Genomic DNA, 13,917 nt, shown 5'->3' on the forward strand with positions numbered 1-13,917 from the left:
GTGAGGGAGATGGGGGAGTGACGGAGACGGGGAATGAGGGAGATGGGGGAGTGAGGGAGATGGGGAGTGAGGGAGATGGGGGAGTGGCAGAGATGGGGGAGTGAGGGAGATGGGAAGTGAGGGACATGGGGGAGTGAGGGAGATGGGGCAGTAATGGGGAGTGAGGGAGAATGGGGAGTAAGGGAGATGGGGGAGTGAGGGAGATGGGGGAGTGAGGGAGATGGGGGAGTGAGGGAGATGGGGGAGTGAGGGAGATGGGGGAGTGAGGGAGATGGGGGAGTGAGGGAGATGGGGGAGTGAGGGAGATGGGGGAGTGATGGGGAGTGAGGGAGAATGGGAAGTAAGGGAGATGGGGGAGTGAGTGAGATGGGGGAGTGAGGGAGATGGGGGAGTGATGGGGAGTGAGGGAGACGGGGGAGTGAGGGAGATGGGGGAGTGAGGGAGACGGGGGAGTGAGGGAGATGGGCGAGTGAGGGAGATGGGGAGTGAGGGATGCGGGGGAGTGAGGGAGACGGGGGAGTGAGGGAGATGGGGGAGTGAGGGAGATGGGGGAGTGAGGGAGATGGGGGAGTGAGGGAGATGGGGGAGTGAGGGAGATGGGGGAATGAGGGGGAGTGAGGGAGATGGGGGAGTGAAGGAGATGGGGGAGTGAGGGAGATGGGGGACTAAGGGGAGTGAGAGAGATGGGGGAGTGAGGGAGATGGGGAGTGAGGGAGACGGGGGAGTGAGGGAGATGGGGGCGTGAGGGAGATGGGGGAGTGAGGGAGGTGGGGGAGTGAGGGAGACGGGGGAGTGAGGGAGATGGGGGAGTGAGGGAGATGGGGGAGTGAGGGAGGTGGGGGAGTGAGGGGGAGTGAGGGACATGGGGGAGTGAGGGAGATGGGGGAGTGAGGGAGATGGGAGAGTGAGGGAGATGGGGGAGTGAGGGAGATGGGGAGTGAGGGAGATGGGGGAGTGATGGGAGTGAGGGAGATGGGGGAGTGGCGGAGATGGGGGAGGGATGGGGAGTGAGGGAGATGGGGGAGTGAGGGAGAGAGGGGAGTGAGGGAGATGGGGGAGTGAGAGAGCTGGGGAGTGAGGTAGTTGGGAGAATGAGGGAGATGGGAGAGTGATGTGGAGTGAGGGAGATGGGCGAGTGAGGGAGATGGGGGAGTGATCGAGATGGGGGAGTGAGGGAGATGGGTGAGTGGCGGAGATGGGGGAGTGAGGGAGACGGGGGAGTGAGGGAGATGGGGGAGTGAGGGAGAATGGGGAGTGAGGGAGACGGGGGAGTGGCGGAGATGGGGGAGTGAGGGAGATGGGGGAGGTGAGGGAGATGGGGGAGTGATGGGGAGTGAGGAAGATGGGGGAGTGATGGGGAGTGAGGGAGATGGGGGAGTGAGGGAGATGGGGAATGAGGGAGATGGGGGAGTGAGGGAGATGGGGAGTGAGGGAGATGGGGGAGTGGCGGAGATGGGGGAGTGAGGGAGATGGGGTGTGAGGGAGATGGGGGAGTGATGGGAGTGAGGGAGATGGGGGAGCGAGGGAGATGGGGAGTGAGGGAGATGGGGGAGTGATGGGAGTGAGGGAGATGGGGGAGCGAGGGAGATGGGGGAGTGAGGGAGATGGGGGAGTGAGGGAGATGGGGAGTGAGGGAGATGGGGGTGTGAGGGAGATTGGGGAGTGAGGGAGATGGGGGAGTGAGGGAGATGGGGGAGTGAGGGAGATGGGGGAGTGAGGGAGATGGGGGAGTGAGGGAGATGGGGGAGTGACGGAGATGGGGAATGAGGGAGATGGGGGAGTGATGGGGAGTGAGGGAGATGGGGGAGTGAAGGAGATGGGGGAGTGAGGGAGATGGGGGAGTGAGGGAGGTGGGGGAGTGATGGGGAGTGAGGGAGACGGGGGAGTGAGGGAGATGGGGGAGTGAGGGAGATGGGGGAGTGAGGGAGGTGGGGGAGTGAGGGGGAGTGAGGGACATGGGGGAGTGAGGGAGATGGGGGAGTGAGGGAGATGGGCGAGTGAGGGAGATGGGGGAGTGATCGAGATGGGGGAGTGAGGGAGATGGGTGAGTGGCGGAGATGGGGGAGTGAGGGAGATGGGGGAGTGAGGGAGATGGGGGAGTGAGGGAGAATGGGGAGTGAGGGAGACGGGGGAGTGGCGGAGATGGGGGAGTGAGGGAGATGGGGGAGTGAGGGAGATGGGGGAGTGATGGGGAGTGAGGAAGATGGGGGAGTGATGGGGAGTGAGGGAGATGGGGGAGTGAGGGAGATGGGGGAGTGAGCGAGATGGGGGAGTGACGGAGATGGGGAATGAGGGAGATGGGGGAGTGAGGGAGATGGGGAGTGAGGGAGATGGGGGAGTGATGGGAGTGAGGGAGATGGGGGAACGAGGGAGATGGGGGAGTGAGGGAGATGGGGGAGTGAGGGAGATGGGGAGTGAGGGAGATGGGGGTGTGAGGGAGATTGGGGAGTGAGGGAGATGGGGGAGTGAGGGAGATGGGGGAGTGAGGGAGATGGGGGAGTGAGGGAGATGGCGGAGTGAGGGAGATGGAGAATGAGGGAGATGGGGGAGTGAGGGAGATGGGGAGTGAGGGAGATGGGGGAGTGGCGGAGATGGGGGAGTGAGGGAGATGGGGAGTGAGGGAGATGGGGGAGTGAGGGAGATGGGGCAGTGATGGGGAGTGAGGGAGAATGGGGAGTAAGGGAGATGGGGGAGTGAGGGAGATGGGGGAGTGAGGGAGATGGGGGAGTGAGGGAGTTGGGGGAGGAAGGGAGATGGGGGAGTGAGGGAGATGGGGAGTGAGGGAGATGGGGGTGTGAGGGAGATGGGGAGTGAGGGAGATGGGGGAGTGAGGGAGATCGGGGAGTGAGGGAGATGGGGGACTGGCGGAGATGGGGGAGTGAGGGAGATGGGGTGTGAGGGAGATGGGGGAGTGAGGGAGGTGGGGGAGTGAGGGAGATGGGGGAGTGATGGGGATTGAGGGAGAATGGGAAGTAAGGGAGATGGGGGAGTGAGTGAGATGGGGGATGAGCGAGATGAGGGAGGTGGGGGAGTGAGGGAGACGGGGGAGTGAGGGAGATGGGGGAGTGAGGGAGATGGGGGAGTGAGGGAGATGGGGGAGTGAGGGAGATGGGGGAGTGAGGGAGATGGGGGAATGAGGGGGAGTGAGGGAGATGGGGGAGTGAAGGAGATGGGGGAGTGAGGGTGATGGGGGAGTGAGGGAGGTGGGGGAGTGAGGGGGAGTGAGGGAGATGGGGGAGTGAGGGAGGTGGGGGAGTGAGGGGGAGTGAGGGAGATGGGAGAGTGAGGGAGATGGGGGAGTGAGGGAGATGGGGGAGTGACGGAGATGGGGGAGTGACGGAGATGGGGGAGTGGTGGGGAGTGAGGGAGAGAGGGAGATGGGGGAGTGGCGGAGATGGGGGAGGGATGGGGAGTGAGGGAGATGGGGGAGTGAGGGAGAGAGGGGAGTGAGGGAGATGGGGGAGTGAGAGAGCTGGGGAGGACGGTAGTTGGGAGAATGAGGGAGATGGGAGAGTGATGTGGAGTGAGGGAGATGGGCGAGTGAGGGAGATGGGGGAGTGAGCGAGATGGGGGAGTGAGGGAGATGGGTGAGTGGCGGAGATGGGGGTGTGAGGGAGACGGGGGAGTGAGGGAGATGGGAGAGTGAGGGAGATGGGTGAGTGAGGGAGAATGGGGAGTGAGGGAGACGGGGGAGTGGCGGAGATCGGGGAGTGAGGGAGATGGGGGAGTGAGGGAGATGGGGGAGTGATGGGGATGGGGAGTGAGGGAGATGGGGGAGTGGCGGAGATGGGGGAGTGAGGGAGATGGGGAGTGAGGGAGATGGGGGAGTGATGGGAGTGAGGGAGATGGGGGAGCGAGGTAGATGGGGGAGTGAGGGAGATGGGGGAGTGAGGGAGATGGGGATTGAGGGAGATGGGGGTGTGAGGGAGATGGGGGAGTGAGGGAGATGGGGGAGTGAGGGAGGTGGGTGAGTGAGGGAGATGGGGGAGTGAGGGAGATGGGGGAGTGAGGGAGATGGGGGAGTGAGGGAGATGGTGAGTGAGGGAGAATGGGGAATGAGGGAGAAGGGGGAGTGAGGGAGATGGGGGAGTGATGGGGAGTGAGGGAGACGGGGCAGTGAGGGGGATGGGCGACTGTGGGAGATGGGGAGTGAGGGAGATGGGGGAGTGAGGGAGACGGGGGAGTGAGGGAGATGGGGGAGTGAGGGAGATGGGGGAGTGAGTGAGATGGGGGAGTGAGGGAGATGGGGGAATGAGTTGGAGTGAGGGAGATGGGGGAGTGAAGGAGATGGGGGAGTGAGGGAGATGGTGGAGTAAGTGGGAGTGAGGGAGATGGGGGAGTGAGGGAGATGGGGAGTGAGGGAGACGGGGGAGTGAGGGAGATGGGGGAGTGAGGGAGGTGGGGGAGTGATAGGGAGTGAGGGAGACGGGGGAGTGAGGGAGATGGGGGAGTGAGGGAGATTGGGGAGTGAGGGAGGTGGGGGAGTGAGGGGGAGTGAGGGAGATGGGGGAGTGAGGGAGATGGGGGAGTGAGGGAGATGGGGGAGTGAGGGAGATGGGGGAGTGACGGAGATGGGGTAGTGAGGGAGATGGGGGAGTGACGGAGGTGGGGGAGTGGTGGGGAGTGAGGGAGAGAGGGAGATGGGGGAGTGGCGGAGATGGGGGAAGGATGGGGAGTGAGGGAGATGGGGGAGTGAGGGAGAGAGGGGAGTGAGGGAGATGGGGGAGTGAGAGAGATGGGGAGTGAGGTAGTTGGGAGAATGAGGGAGATGGGAGAGTGATGGGGAGTGAGGGAGATGGGGGAGTGAGGGATGTGGGGGAGTGAGGGAGATGGGGGAGTGAGGGAGATGGGGGAGTGAAGGAGATGGTGGAGTGAGGGAGATGGGGGAGTGACAGAGATGGGGGAGTGGTGGGGAGTGATGGAGAGAGGGAGATGAGGAAGTGGCGGAGATGGGGGAGGGATGGGGAGTGAGGGAGATGGGGGAGTGAGGGAGAGAGGGGAGTGAGGGAGATGGGGGAGTGAGAGAGCTGGGGAGTGAGGTAGTTGGGAGAATGAGGGAGATGGGAGAGTGATGGGGAGTGAGGGAGATGGGCGAGTGAGGGAGATGGGGGAGTGAGCGAGATGGGGGACTGAGGGAGATGGGTGAGTGGCGGAGATGGGGGAGATGGGGGAGTGAGGGAGATGGGGGAGTGATGGGGAGTGAGGAAGATGGGGGAGTGATGGGGAGTGAGGGAGATGGGGGAGTGAGGGAGATGGGGGAGTGAACGGGATGGGGGAGTGACGGAGATGGGGAATGAGGGAGATGGGGGAGTGAGCGAGATGGGGAGTGAGGGAGATGGGGGAGTGGCGGAGATGGGGGAGTGAGGGAGATGGGGAGTGAGGGAGATGGGGGTGTGAGGGAGATGGGGGAGTGAGGGAGATGGGGGAGTGAGGGAGATGGGGGAGTGAGGGAGATGGGGGAGTGAGGGAGATGGGGAGTGAGGGAGATGGGGAGTGAGGGAGATGGGGGAGTGAGGGAGATGGGGGAGTGATGGGAGTGAGGGAGAATGGGGAGTGAGGGAGACGGGGGAGTGAGGGAGATGGGGCAGTGATGGGGAGTGAGGGAGAATGGGGAGTAAGGGAGATGGGGGAGTGAAGGAGATGGGGGAGTGAGGGAGATGGGGGAGTGAGGGAGATGGGAGAATGATGGGGAGTGAGGAAGATGGGGAGTGAGGGAGTGAGGGAGATGGGGGGGTGCGGGAGATGGGGGAATGTTGGGGAGTGAGGGAGATGGGGTAGTGAGGGAGATGGGGGAGTGAGGGAAATGCGGGAGTGACGGAGATGGGGGAGTGAGGGTGATGGGGGAGTGAGGGAGATGGTGAGTGAGGGAGAATGGGGAGTGAGGGAGAAGGGGGAGTGAGGGAGATGGGGAGTGAGGGAGATGGGGGAGTGGCGGAGATGGGGGAGTGAGGGAGATGGGGAGTGAGGGAGATGGGGGAGTGATGGGAGTGAGGGAGAATGGGGAGTGAGGGAGACGGGGGAGTGAGGGAGATGGGGCAGTGATGGGGAGTGAGGGAGAATGGGGAGTAAGGGAGATGGGGGTGTGAAGGAGATGGGGGAGTGAGGGAGATGGGGGAGTGAGGGAGATGGGGGAGTAAGGGAAATGGGGGGGTGAGGGAGATGGGGCAGTGAGGGAGATGGGGGAGTGAGGGAGATGGGGAGTTAGGGAGATGGGGGAGTGAGGGAGATGGGGGAGTGAGGGAGATGGGGGAGTGAGGGAGATGGGGGACTGGCGGAGATGGGGGAGTGAGGGAGATGGGGAGTGAGGGAGATGGGGGAGTGAGGGAGATGGGGGAATGAGGGAGATGGGGGAATGAGGGAGATGGGGGAGTGATGGGGAGTGAGAGAGAATGGGAAGTGAGGGACATGGGGGAGTGAGGGAGATGGGGGAGTGAGGGAGATGTGGGAGTGATGGGGAGTGAGGGCGACGGGGGAGTGAGGTAGATGGGGGAGTGATGGGGAGTGAGGGAGACGGGGGAGTGAGGGAGATGGGCGAGTGAGGGAGATGGGGAGTGAGGGAGATGGGGGAGTGAGGGAGACGGGGGAGTTAGGGAGATGGGGGAGTGAGGGAGATGGGGGAGTGAGGAGATGGGGGAGTGAGGGAGATGGGGGAATGAGGGGGAGTGAGGGAGATGGGGGACTGAGGGAGATGGGGGAGTGAAGGAGATGGGGGAGTGAGGGAGATGGAGGAGTGAGGGGGAGTGAGGGAGAAGGGGGAGTGAGGGAGATGGGGAGTGAGGGAGACGGCGGAGTGAGGGAGATGAGGGAGTGAGGGAGATGGGGAGTGAGGGAGGTGGGGGAGTGATGGGGTGTGAGGGAGACGGGGGAGTGAGGGAGATGGGGGAGTGAGGGAGATGGGGGAGTGAGGGAGGTGGGGGAGTGAGGGGGAGTGAGGGAGATGGGGGAGTGAGGGAGATGGGGGAGTGAGGGAGATGGGGGAGTGAGGGAGATGGGGGAGTTACCGAGATGGGGGAGTGAGGGTGTTGGGGGAGTGACGGAGATGGGGGAGTGGTGGGGAGTGAGGGAGAGAGGGAGATGGGGGAGTGTGGGGATGATAGGGGAGTGAGGGAGTTGGGGGCGTGAGGGTGTTGGGGGAGTGAGGGTGTTGGGGGAGTGAGGGAGGTGGGGGAGTGAGGGAGACGGGGGAGTGAGGGAGATGGGGCAGTGATGGGGAGTGAGGGAGAATGGGGAGTAAGGGAGATGGGGGAGTGAAGGAGATGGGGGAGTGACGGAGGTGGGGGAGTGATGGAGATGGGGGAGTGTGGGGATGATAGGGGAGTGAGGGAGATGGGGGAGTGTGGGGATGATAGGGGAGTGATTTGTAAGAGTGAAGGAGGCGAGAGAGAAGGAGGCATGTGTGGTAGTATGTATTAGGGGTCATGTGGGTCTGTGAAGCCGTGATGCTATGGCTGACAGATCCCGGGTCCTGGTTGGCTGTTGACTCCTGGCTCCGCCCTGAAGGTGGAGTATAAGAACCCGAGCTTCTCCCCGCCGCTCCATTCTGTTGCTGAACTGCTAGGGACAAGTCTCGCTTAATAAAGCCTCATCGACTTCATCTCTACTCGTCTCTCTCGTAAGCCGTTGTGCGCTACAGCATGTTTCTTGCATCCTCTCTGTCCTTGCGGATGTGCTGACTGGGACTGGACACAGAGGGGTTAATACAAAATACTAATAACTCCATGCCGTGCAGAAGCGACATGTCAGCAGTGACCCGCAGACAGATACCAGTCAAATCAGCATCACTGAATCAGCTCTCGTATTTCGCTGTTTGTTCAACTTGAGAGTAGAAAGTGAAAGTCATTAAATATGATGACCTTTCCCTGCCTCACACGCCCTAGCCACGGTTTCCTCTCTGGATCCCGATTGTTGTACAGGGTAGGGTCAAATATTGCTTCTACTTCCTTGCTGGTGAAAACAGTTTGAGCTGATTTAAGTCTCTCTCTCTTCACACACTCCCTCTCTCTCCCCCACTCACTCCCTCACTCACTCTCTCGGTCACGACCTCATTATCCGGGACACTGGTGAGTTCAAAGTTTTTCTCTGTGTTTGTTTTTCAATCCCCAATCGCCAGGGCAGAGGGATAAGGTTAGGCCCCAGCGATCCTGGGCCCCACACTGCAGCAGCGACGTCAGGGACTCGGGGAGGAGTACCTGGACTGGGAGAAGCTGGGATTGTGCTCCAGGGAGCAGAGAGGGCTAAGGGGAAGATTTACTCGAGGTGTCAAAGTCAATCGAGGTTTGATGGGAGAATGTGTTTCCAGCGGCTGGTAATCAGAGACCAGGGGCAATATAGAGTGAAGCGAATCGGTAAAAGAACCAGAGGGGGAGGCGAGGAGAATGTTTTTTTCACACAGTGTGTTGTGATCTGCAAGGTTTTTTTCAATAACGCATTCTATTCCCAACATGTATCAAAACAGATTACAACACAAATCACCCCGGGAAACATACTTCCCAGCAATCAACTATACAGTCTGTACAAAGTTTTCCCTTTTTCACTCTTGCCCCCTCTCCCCACACTGCGACGAATGGCTCCTCAAACACGGGGCGACATTCTCCGACCCCCCCACCGGGTCGGAGAATCGCCGGGGGCTGCCGTGAATCCCGCCCCCGCCGGTTGCCGAAGTCTCCGGCACCGGATATTCGGCGGGGGCGGGAATCGCGCCGCGCCGGTTGGCGGGCCCCCCCCCCCGCTCGATTCTCCGGCCCTGATGGGCCGAAGTCCCGCCGATAAATTGCCTGTCCCGCCGGCGTAAATTAAATCACCTACCTTACCGGCGGGACAAGGCGGCGTGGGCGGGCTCCGGGGTCCTGGGGGGGGCGCGGGGCCGTCTGACCCCGGGGGGTGCCCCCACGTTGGCCTGGCCCGCGATCGGGGCCCACCGATCCGCGGGCGGGCCTGTGCCGTGGGGGCACTCTTTCCCTTCCGCCTCTGCCACGGTCTCCATCATGGCGGAGGCGGAAGAGACCCCGTCCACTGCGCATGCGTGGGAATGCCGTCAGTGGCCGCTGACGCTCCCGCACATGCGCCGCCCGGAGATGTCATTTCCGCGCCAGCTGGCGGGGCAACAAAGGCCGTTTCCGCCAGCTGGCGGGGCAGAAATCCCTCTGGCGTCCGCCTAGCCCCTCAATGTTGGGGCTCGGCCCCCAAAGCTCCGGAGCATTCCACACCTTTGGGGCGGCGCGATGCCCGTCTGATTGGCGCCGTTTTGGGCGCCAGTCGGCGGACATCGCGCCGTTTCCAGAGAATTTCGCCCATGGTCACAAACATCCCCCACCTTTTCTCAAACCCCCCTGCTGAGCCCCTTAACTCATACTTTGTCTTCTCTAACCGCAGGAAGTCGTACAGGTCACCCAACCATGCTGCTACCCCCGGTGCCACTCCAGTAAAATTCACCGCCGTGCAATCAGAGAGGCGAAGGCCACGACATCGGCCTTCCTCCTCCCCGTGAGCTCCGGCTTCTCTGAAACCCCAAATATCGCCACCAAAGGGTCCGGGTCCACTCCCTCCTCCACTATCCTGGCTAAGACCCCAAACACTCCCGCCCAGAATCTTCCCAATTTTTCACAACCCCAAAACACGTGCGCGTGATTCGCTGGCCCCCGCCCACACTTCTCACACTCATCTGCTACCCCCTGAAAGAACCCACTCATTCTCGCCCGAGTCATATGCACCCTGTGCACCACCTTAAACTGTATCAGGCTCATACTTGCACAAGAGGAGGTCCCGTTTACCCTTCGCAGTGCCTAACTCCATGCTCCCCAATTGATCTCCATTCCCAACTCCGCTTCCCATTTCTCCTTGATCTTCACCACCCGCTCGCCTCCCTGCTCCCCCAGCCACTTATATATATCCCCAATTCTTCCCTCCCCTTCCACATCCGGAAGCAGCAGTCGCTCCAGCAGGGTGTATCCCGACAACCTAGGGAACCCCTTCCAGACCTTTCGTGCAAAGTCCCTAACCTGTAGATACCTGAACTCACTCCCCCTCGGCAGCTCTACCCTCTCCCTTAGCTCCTCCAGACTGGCGAACCCTTCCTCCAAATACAGATCCCTCACCTTGACCAGCCCCACTTCCCTCCACCTCCTTTGTACACTATCCCCCCCCCCCCCTCCCCCCCCCCCCACCCCCCCCGGCTCAAACCCATGATTCTCGCACAGCGGCGTTAGCACCGACATCCCTTCCACCCCAAAATGCCTCCTCAACTGATTCTATATCTTCACTGTGGACTGCACCACCAGGCTCCCTGAATACCTACTCTGAGCCATTGGCAACGCTGCCGTCACCACAGCCCTCAAACTAGACCCCTTACAAGATTCCTCCTCCATCCTAACCCACTCTACCCCTTCACCTTCCCACCACCGCCACACCTTGTCCACATTCACTGCCCAATACTAATGAAGCAAGTTTGGCAATGCCACCCCCCCTGCTGCCTCTGCCTCTGTAACAGGGTCCTCCCCACCCTCGGCACCTTCCCCGTCCATACAAAGTCCAAAATGATTGTGTCCACTTTCCGAAAAAAGGCCTTTTGTATAAAGATTCGGAGAGCTTGAAAGATAAACAAGAACCTCGGCAGAATATTTATTTTCACCACTTGGACCCTCCCCGCCAACGTCAAACGCAGTGCATCCAACTCTTAAGATCCTCCCTGCCTTCCTCCACCAGCTTCGTTAAGTTCCACTTATGGGCAGCACGGTAGCACAGTGGTTAGCACAGTTGCTCCCCGGCTCCAGGGTCACAGGTTCAATTCCGGCTTGGGTCACTGTCTGTGTGGAGTCTGCACGTTCTCCCCGTGCCTGCGTGGGTTTCCTCCGGGTGCTCCGGTTTCCTCCCACAGTCCAAAGATGTGCAGGTTAGGTGGATTGGCCCTGATGAAATGCTCCGTAGTGTCCTAAAAGGTGGAGTGGGGTTACGGGGATAGGGTGGAGGTGTGGGCTTGGGTAGGGTGCTCGTTCCAAGAGCTGGTACAGACTCGATGAGCCAAATGGCCTCCTTCTGCACTGTAAATGCTCTGAAATTATGGAGCCCCATCCATTGCCTCGCTCCCTGAATCCCCAAATACCTAAACCTATCCCTCGCTACCGTAAATGGCTTCCCCCTAAATTAGCCCGCTGTGCCAGCTCATTCACTGGGAATACCTCGCTTTTCCCTACATTCAGCCTATATCCCGAGAACCCTCCAAACCTCCCGAACAGGCCCAGAATCCTTCCCATACTCTTCAGCGGATCCGAAACATACAGCAAGAGGTCATCGGCATAGAGCGACACCCGATGCTCCCTCTGTCCCCTCATTATCCCCTGCCACTCTGCCGACCCCCTAAGAGCCATTGCCAATGGCTCTATGGCCAGCGCAAACAGCAGCAGCGACAGCGGACACCCCTGCCTCGTACCCCTGTGTAAGTCAAAGCTTTGTGAGCTCATATCATTCGTCCTCACCCTCTCTCTTGGCGCCACATACAGCAACCGCACCCATGCCACAAATCTCGGCCCAAACCCAAACCTTCCCAAAACTTCGAACAAGTACCGCCACTCCACCAGATCGAATGCTTTCTCCGCGTCCATGGACACCACCACCTCCGGTACCACAGCCCCCGACGGATTCATCACCACATTCAACAGCTGTCTTATATTACTCGCGAGCTGCCTGCCCTTCACGAAGCCTGTTTGATCTTCTGCAACCACCCCAGGGACACAGTCCTCCATCCCCCCCGCCAACAACTTAGCCAATACTTTCACATCCGTGTTCAATAGTGATATAGGTCTATACGACCCACATTCCACCGAGTGCCTCCCCTTTTCCGGGATTATTGTGATTACTGCAAATTCCTTATAAAATTCTGCCGGGTACCCATCCAGCCCAAGGGCCTTCCCCGACTTCATACCCCTGATACTATCCAGCACCTCCCTCAGCCCCAGGGGCTTCTCCAACGCCTGCCTCTTTGCTTCCTCCACCTGGGGAAATTCCAGCTCGTCCAGAAACCACCCCATGTCCCCCTCTTCTCCCCCCAGATCCACCTCAGAAAGTCCCTGGTAATACTCTCAAATGCCTCGTTTATCTTCCCTGGCTTCGACACCACATTCCCAGCCCCAGTCCGGATCTTCGATATTTCCCTGGTGTGCCAGCATGCGGCTCGCCTTATCCCCATACTCGTTTTGCCCCCCTCTTGCCCTACGCAGTTGCCCTACGGCCCTCCCCGTTGTCAGCCTGTCAAACTGCCCCTGCAACTTTTTCCTCCTCGCCAATCCCACCGCGGTGGGCACCCTCGAATATTCCCTGTGCACCTCCACTATCTCGCTCTCTAGACGGTCATGATGTGGAGATGCCGGCGTTGGACTGGGGTGAGCACAGTACGAAGTCTTACAACACCAGGTTAAAATTGTTGTTTCGAATCACTAGCTTTCGGAGCGCTGCTCCTTCCTCAGGTGAATGAACATACCTCTGGAACATTCTGGAACAGACCTCTTCATTCACCTGAGGAAGGAGCAGCGCTCCGAAAGCTAGATGGTCATGTTCCTCCTTCCTTTCCCTATCCGCTCAGGCCGTAATAAAGTCATTTCTCTCCGGACCACTGCCTTCAGTGCTTCCCAGAAAATGCCCGCCGACACCTCCCCATTCTGATTCACCTGCACACACTCCTTAATCTCCGCCCGCACCTTATCACAAAAACCTCCATCCACCAACAACCCCAGGTCAAACCCACATCATGCCAATTTGGGGCATACACATTTACCAACACCACCGGTGCCCCTTCCAACACCCCACTCACAATCACATATCTCCCACCCGGATCCCTCACCTCGCACTCACAAATCCCATTTTGTTGATCATTAAAATCGCCACTCCCCTCGATTTCGTATTAAACCCCGAGTGATAAACCTGCCCAACCCACCCCTTCCTTAACCTAACCTGGTCCCTCACACGGAGGCGGGTCTCCTTCAGTGAGACCGCCCCCGCTTTCAAGCTCCTGAGGTGCGCGAAAACCGGCGACCTTTTAACCGGCCCATTCAGTCCCCGGACGTTCCACGTTACCAATCTTACCGGAGGCTCGCGCCTCCAATCCCCTCTACCATCCGTCATCTTCCTCACTTAACTCCTGCCCCTTTAATTCCACCCTATACCTAGCCCATCCCAGATGGCCCCTTCTTCTGCCCCTGACCATGTCATCTCTCACCCCCTGCCACGTTGCAACAATCGCACCCCCCCCCCCCCCTCCCCCTCTCCCGGCCTCCCCTCTCGGTCTTCGCTCCCCACCGCCTCACCTCCCTTCACCAGCATCACCTGCTGGCATGACAGCCCCTGCCCAAAGGCACAGGAGAGGGGGATGGGAACATCCATCCCCACATAAACTCTTCACCCCTACCACCCCTTACAATCCCAACAGCGAACAGCAAACCGGAAAAGGATCCCCTCCAAAGTGGAGGGGACGGAAATCTCCCAATCCCTACACCCACTTCAAACTTATCCCCAACCATTACAAAGTGCCAGCACCCCGGTTCCCAAGCATTGTCCGCTCAGTTCTCCTCCAGTTTACGCTCCTTAATGAAGTCTTCGGCCGCTTCTGGGGTCTTGAAATAATACTCCCGGCCTCCGAACGTCACCCATAATTTCGCCGGGTAGAGCACCCCAAACCTGATCTACTGCCGGTACAGCACCGCCTTGGCCTTGTTGAAACCTGCCCGCCGCTGTGTCAACTCGGCTCCGATGTCCTGATAAATTCGGACCTTATTCCCCTCCCAGTCGCAGGTGCGCCTCTCCCTGGCCCAACACAAAATCTTCTCTTTCTCCACAAATTTATGGAGTCTCACGTTCACCGCCCTCGGCGACTCCCCAGCTCTACGCTTCTGCCTCAGGGATCTATGCCCTCGGTCTACCACTTCAGGC

At 60.0% G+C, this 13,917-nt stretch overlaps 1 protein-coding gene across 2 annotated transcripts in view; it reads left to right on the plus strand.

Annotated features, from left to right (window-relative positions):
- Positions 1–7,603: 7,603 nt before the first annotated feature.
- Positions 7,604–13,917, plus strand: part of LOC140392161 (uncharacterized) — a 46,184-nt gene continuing 39,870 nt past the window's right edge. The window contains exon 1 of one of the 2 annotated variants that reach the window (XM_072477523.1): positions 7,604–8,060. The gene's annotated coding sequence lies outside the window, so the exon portion shown is untranslated. The remainder of the gene's footprint in view (positions 8,061–13,917) is intronic. The other variant, XM_072477524.1, reaches the window with a different exon arrangement.

Source organism: Scyliorhinus torazame, chromosome 15 (assembly GCF_047496885.1).
Source record: "Scyliorhinus torazame isolate Kashiwa2021f chromosome 15, sScyTor2.1, whole genome shotgun sequence".
Taxonomy (NCBI): domain Eukaryota; kingdom Metazoa; phylum Chordata; class Chondrichthyes; order Carcharhiniformes; family Scyliorhinidae; genus Scyliorhinus; species Scyliorhinus torazame.